At 44.7% G+C, this 6415-nt stretch overlaps 1 long non-coding RNA gene across 1 annotated transcript in view; it reads right to left on the bottom strand.

Annotated features, from left to right (window-relative positions):
* Positions 1-3377, bottom strand: part of LOC116447456 — a 44178-nt gene extending 40801 nt beyond the window's left edge. The window contains exon 1 of the long non-coding RNA XR_004241575.1: positions 3296-3377. This is a non-coding gene — a long non-coding RNA (uncharacterized LOC116447456). The remainder of the gene's footprint in view (positions 1-3295) is intronic.
* Positions 3378-6415: the final 3038 nt, after the last annotated feature.

A 6415-nucleotide genomic window follows, 5' to 3' on the forward strand; every position in this document is an offset into this window, starting at 1 on the left:
GGATACACAGCTCTGTGCAAACACCACATGGGCCAGGGCATCAACGTACAAGTGTGTCAGTGTCATCCTGTAATTCTACATACACATCAATATACCCAAGGGTCTCCCGCACTGGAAAAGGAACACAACTATGTGGATCATCAGTCACAAATTCAGCCTATTTTAGGTCAGACCTTTGCTCAGAGGCTGTTTCTCCCCGCTTTTCTCAGGACTATTTTTAATACACATCACTTTCTAGAACTTTGTTTCTTATGCCCCTGCTCCTGAGAAGCTCTCTCCTGTTTTTCTGCCAGAGAAATGCCAATCCCTGCCAGTGGATAAAGTGCCCTCTAGCAAAATTCCTCTGCACATGGAAACCAACTCATCCCTTTATTTTGGACAGTACCTGGTTTTAGGAACGGGATGGCTATTATTTCAGCCAGCTCATTTTGTAACGGAGTCTAACTTCGCTTTTTTAAAGAGTTGTGGAGAAGTGATCAGGCCCGAGCCACAAGACCACATTGTGTGTTCACTTTGGAAATACTCATCTTCACAGCTGTCTAGCTAATTGTATGTGCGGACTAACAGGTTTTTGTATATAGCCATATATAGAGAAATAGATAATCAGCTACACAACTACACTTTTTCTCCCCAAAACTGCCCAGAGTTTTTTTTTTACCTCCCTGACAATGTCTCTGTGATTGTACAGAAGACAAGTACAGGTAACAAAACAGAATTGATGTGCCATGCCAACCTCTGTGACTATGAGTATCACCTCTACCATGCACCTATACCACACGAAGTACAGATCTCTGGATATGCACCTTCAAACACGCAAATTTTCCATCCCTTACCTAAATGGGAATCTCTGCGAGTGGTGCCCGTTGTTGGCTAAACCAGAGACCAGAGAGAGACACAGACGGGAGCAGGTCTGACATTCCACCAGGCAGGAGGCAGCAGTGACCTATATACCCTTGTCAATACATTTCACAAGAAACTGCAAGTTGCTTCAGCAAAATATGACTCCTTTGCTACTTTCCTGCTTAATTTAATACAGGCTTTTAGTATCCAAAGAACCCCACTGCTTTGAAATGAGGAAACTCGGTCAAAGACTTCGGCAATCAGCCCACAGCTGGCAAGCACAGTTCAGGGGCCTAAAACACAACTGCTCACTAGGTTTGCACTCACAGACAATGGAGCTTTTAAAATTAAGGCTTGTATACACAGGCAAATTTATCAGCCTGATTACACTGGCATAATTAGACTGATAAATTTCCCTGTGTAGACAAGTCCTGAGACTCTCAAATTCATAACTAGGCAGGTCTTTCAGAGAGAGAGAGTGAGAGAGAGAGAGAGAGAGAAAAGAAGGAGAATTAGCAACTCCTGAAATATCCAAGGAATAATTTTTTTATCAGTCTCTCATATTTCTTTTTTTAGATTCCTTTTTTCCCTACAAGTGAAGGTATATTTCATTTCTAATTTAAGATTTGGATGACACATTGGTACACCAGTTTTTAGACAAATTAGAAATAATAACAATCATCAACATTCCCTCAGCAGAGAGGTATCTATCTCCAGTGTCAGACAAACCCATGGGCATTGACAGAGCCCTGTCAGGCAGGCCAGACTCAGAATTCCAGTTTAGAGCACAGACTGGAGTGAGTTGCTCATCTTTTAGGACCATGCATCTGACATGAGACTCTCAGACACCCCTGTCCTTCCACAAGCATCGTGGGAAGCCCATGCTGTGGAGAACAGCAGTCTGGAGACCCATCAGGAGCACCTCAATCATTAACTGTCTTCCTTTCCATGCCTCCCTCACCAATCTTTTCATTCAAGAGTATCATGTAATTCCCTTTTGAAACTGCCAACTCCACAATGAAATAGATAGATCAAGACTCAACTGGAAACAGCCCAAGACACCTGACCAGGATAAAATCCCTCTGGTATCTTTGTGGATGGGAAGAGTCTCTCATCCCAGGCACCTTCTGCAATTCACTCTGCCTCCATGTCCTGGTGCCCTGAAGCACTACTTCTGCAACAATAAGGATCATGTCGGGGGGAAGAGTCATGGCAGGACAACCACTCTGAACCTAGCCTCTCCATTCTTCCTAATGGAGAATACGGCCTGCGCTCTCCTGGCTTCCCACAGTGTGATCTCACCCTTGTACTGCAAATATGAAGTGACAAGGGCTTCATGATCTATGCCAACACAGCTGTTACCAAGCTTCATCTATAAGTGCTGACATCAAATTCTCATTATCTCCCTCAATGGATTTGGAAGATTCAACCTTCAGCTGCTTCCCCAATCCAACCTTTTATCTCTTACCTATCTTCAACCTCCATCTTCTTCCATACCCCTCCTTGTCAGAAACACAGCTCTCTGTCTTGGCAGAGGACAAGACTCTCTCGATAACCCAGAGTTGTTCCCAGTCTCTCCCTCCCCTTTACGCTCTGCTATCAACATAACACCAAGCAGCTTGAAGGAGAATGGGAGCCCCCATCATGCTAGGCACTGCACATGCACACACTGGAAGAGAGACTTGTCTTCTTGATCTTACAACCAAAACAAATAAGGACCAAAGAAATGTTATTCCCTTTTTACAGATGGGAAACCAGGACCAAAGATATTAAATGTCTAGCCCTAGGAAGCCTGCAGCCAAGGCAGGAACTGACCCCCTGTTTCCTGAGAGCCAGCATTTGGTGTCTAATCGCACATGATCAGTCTTTCCTCTCTACCTCCCTGTAGGCACGAGGAATTTGTGCTCTACATCTCCACATGTTTCTTTTGCTCTGTACTGCACATAGCCATACACACCTAGATGGGACTCCTTAATAAATAATAGCATGTGGATTCCTGCACTTCTCTTCTACTTGTCAGCCCATGCCTCCCTTATAGCACAGGAATTAGTCTTTCTTTCCTGTATTCCCAGTGTAATTATCAAACAAACTTTCCTCTGGCATAGACTTCCCACACCAAGGACACTTTAAATCTCACACATAAATCTCTTTCATTTCAGCAGGTCTCTCTCCTGGAGAATGACATTTAATGGTGATCTTTTTTAAATCAGGTTCAGTCCCCTGTTTCCCACCCCCATCTGGTGAAAGCGACTTTCCACTTAGAAAGGAAGTCAGTCTTTGATTTCATAAATGATTATAAGAAGATTTAACATCCTCAGGAGCACAACTATTCTGATTAGGATGTATTTGCTCCAATACCTTTTCCAGCTGTCCTGCTTCTTCATACAAACCCCAAGATACAGAAATCTTTCTGAATTCACCCACAGACACTCCAGTGAGGAGACAGGCTACTCACCCTCTCATCATTTGGACTCTGGCTCCATGTAGTGCAGCAGAATAAAGCAGAGAATTGTCAGCACACCAACTGTGTGCTGGTCTCTGCCTCGAGCCCTGGCAGGCAGTTTGCTGAGCATGGATGTGTGCGGGCTTGTTTGCTTTAGCTCGCTGACCTCTGCTTTGTTGCTGCAGCCCTGCAGCTTGCTGAGACTGCCACCATGAAGAGCAGCTTGTCTGGAAAGGCAGGGGAGCTGGACAGATGAAGGTTTCAGAGGAGTATGCATCCACTGTCACTGTTGCAGGCAAGTTGGCATGAGTGTAACTTTTACAGGCAAGGGTAACTTTGCAGGTAATACCCATTTGTGCACAGTCTGTCCCTCTTCACACTGTGGCCAGCTGAAGGAAAACATCAGATGCTGTTTGCACAGTGCCGTAGTGGGTTGGAGTTTTCTGGCTTCAAAGGCAGATTTGAACTGTAAGATAAAATTTTTGTGCAGCTTTGCTTTCAAAGACTTTATACCATTTTTCCTTTCAAATACTACCCCTCTGAGGATATGTGTATATGTAAAATGAGATGGTAACCTGAAGGCCACAGTCCCAAGTCACCCTCCAGCACACTCAAAGGCTGTCAGAGGCTCAGAGGGTTCTCCTTAGAAAACAGTAAATGAGATTCTGGGTCAGAAAGACAAGCTATGAAGAAATTTCCTGCCTAAATCTCTTCAGGAGTGTTTCTGACCCTGCTACCAGGTCCAAAGGGGTGGGACCCAAATGTGAAATTCTTTTTTGATCAAAGTCTTCAGCGGCCCATCCTGCCTGCCAGCAGCGGTGCATCTTCATTTCAGCAGCACTGGCTTTGTGAAACAGAGCATGAACTGTGCAAAGTCAACTTCACTTCTGAGGGTTTCACTCCTTTTCTTAACAGTCTTCCAAACTAAACCTATTCCCCTAGTACCAAAGACTCTCTTTTGAGATCTTGATAACACAGCTCCAGTTTGCAGGTAGCACACCCACCCAGGAATACATTGATTAAGTGCAGTTTTTCTGTGTTTCAACACCACATTCAGTACAGTCCCCCTCAGACATGGTTCGCCCATTGGGATTTGAGGTGGTGTGCCTGAAGACTCAAACCCTTACAAGTCTTTGCTTTCCATAACATCAGCAGCAGCCACGTCAGCACCTGTGGCAGTTGTTCTAGGACACAGAAATAAACTTCCCCATCCTACACAAATGCTTGGATGTTGAGGCCAGAGGGACTTACTGAGATCATTTTGTCTGGCATCTAGAGCAACATGGACTATAGGACTATGCTAAGTAATTCTTATTTGAAGTTCCATAGCTGTGGTTGAACAACAACCACAATAAACATGCAATCGTAGCAAATCTACCACAATCCCTAGGAAGCTGTTCCAATGGTAAATCACCCTCACTGTTAAAAATGTGGACGTGGTTTTCAGTCTGAAGGTGCTTAGCTTCAACTCCCGGCCAACAATGTGTTGTTGTTACAAGTCTACTGAGCTGCAGAACCCTTCCTATTGCATTGCTGATCCTACTGAGGTATTCTTAACTTGTGACAAGGGACTGGTTTGAAAGCTAAGTGAGTAGAACTTCCCTCCTATCTTTTGCTGTCATGAGGGGTTCTTTTTGGTTTGCTTCTTTTCACATGGTTGATTTTGTAACTTTTCTCTGAACCTTGTCAAATCTTTTTATATTCCCCTTGAAACCAGCTGTGGAGCTTTCTGAAATGTAAGTGGCTCTCTCAACATTCACAGAGCTAAACTACCTCCTTAGGCTTTGTTCCAAAAATTTCCAAATGTGTTCATGAAGTCCTTCCAGGCTGTATTTTAACCAGCCCTGAAAGCCACAACAGCATTTCCAAATCTTTAAGACCAAAGTCATATTAAGTGACATTAAGATGAAGCAACAAGCCCTTGAACCCCCACACAAAAAAATTTAGAAAGAAGCAGACTCACAGCAGGACCAGTAAGTGAGCAGAATGATCTGTCAACGTCTCCCATTTCTATGTGTGGGCAAGGGCTTTGTAGCTACTGTCTGCTCATTCATGCTGATGGCTGCAAGTCCATGGGGACTTTGCTGTTGTTGTTTCAGCGTTTTAGCCCATTTCTTTCTATCTGCCACTTTTAGGGCCAGAGGAGATGCAACATGTTCCAGACTAGCTTTCTTTTTTAATCAAAAAACAAGCAAGTCTGCATACACCTAGGTTGTTCATGCCTAAAACACTGACCCAGCCAAGCAGAGTCAGCAGAAATAGCAGCTACGTTCACAGCTGCAATACCCTTGGAGTGACACATTAAAGAAAGGCCAGCACTTTTCTAAAACCATGCATCTCAAACCTATGTTTTCCAGTGGAAACAGATGACCTTGTCTCAGCTTATTTTGAGGCAGATCCTCATGGACTTGCCACTAGCAATATAAGCCATCCTGCTTTGAATATCAGGATTGTGGTCCAGAACTTAAAGAGTTTTTCCCCTCTTTGCCCCTAATAAGTATTTCTGTATTAGAGCAGCATTCGTACCTAGTACAGTCAACCCCTGCATGCAGCTTCATAGCCTGCGATGGTGCAACTAAAATCCCTGCCATGGCTGCCTCTTAAGCTGAAGAGCTGTGCTGGTCTGGCTGCATGGGACATCTTTGCTTAAGAGAGGAAGAAGAGAAGATCACCACCACACCCCAAATCCAGTCTTTCCCCATACAAAGTGCCACTGAGTATTAATAAACCAGGTGTTGAAAGCGATGCTCAGCCTGAGGCACGCTCAGTGCTACATTTGTCGCTTGACCCACCTCCTCATCCTAGAGATTAATTAGGCCTGGCCCCTCCCTGCTAAATTGCCTCTCAGGCACATTGCTCAGTCTTCCTCCTCTTGCCTCTGGCCTATTCACTCACTAACTTTTTATTTCATTATTCATGTTTTCCAGTTGTAAGGCCCTCCACTCATTTTCAGTAGGCCGCCCCAAGGACTCTGTTCCAGTAATGGGACATGGGGGAGGAAAGATGTCTGGAATGAGGGAGGATGAGCACAGCTGCGTTGGGATGGGGAGCTGGAGCTTCCAATCTCCTCTGTCTTTGCTCTCCAAGTCTTCCTCGCTATGCTGTCCCAGGTGGAATGCACTAGCTGGGCTG

Source organism: Corvus moneduloides, chromosome 1, assembly GCF_009650955.1.
Source record: "Corvus moneduloides isolate bCorMon1 chromosome 1, bCorMon1.pri, whole genome shotgun sequence".
NCBI classification, from domain to species: domain Eukaryota; kingdom Metazoa; phylum Chordata; class Aves; order Passeriformes; family Corvidae; genus Corvus; species Corvus moneduloides.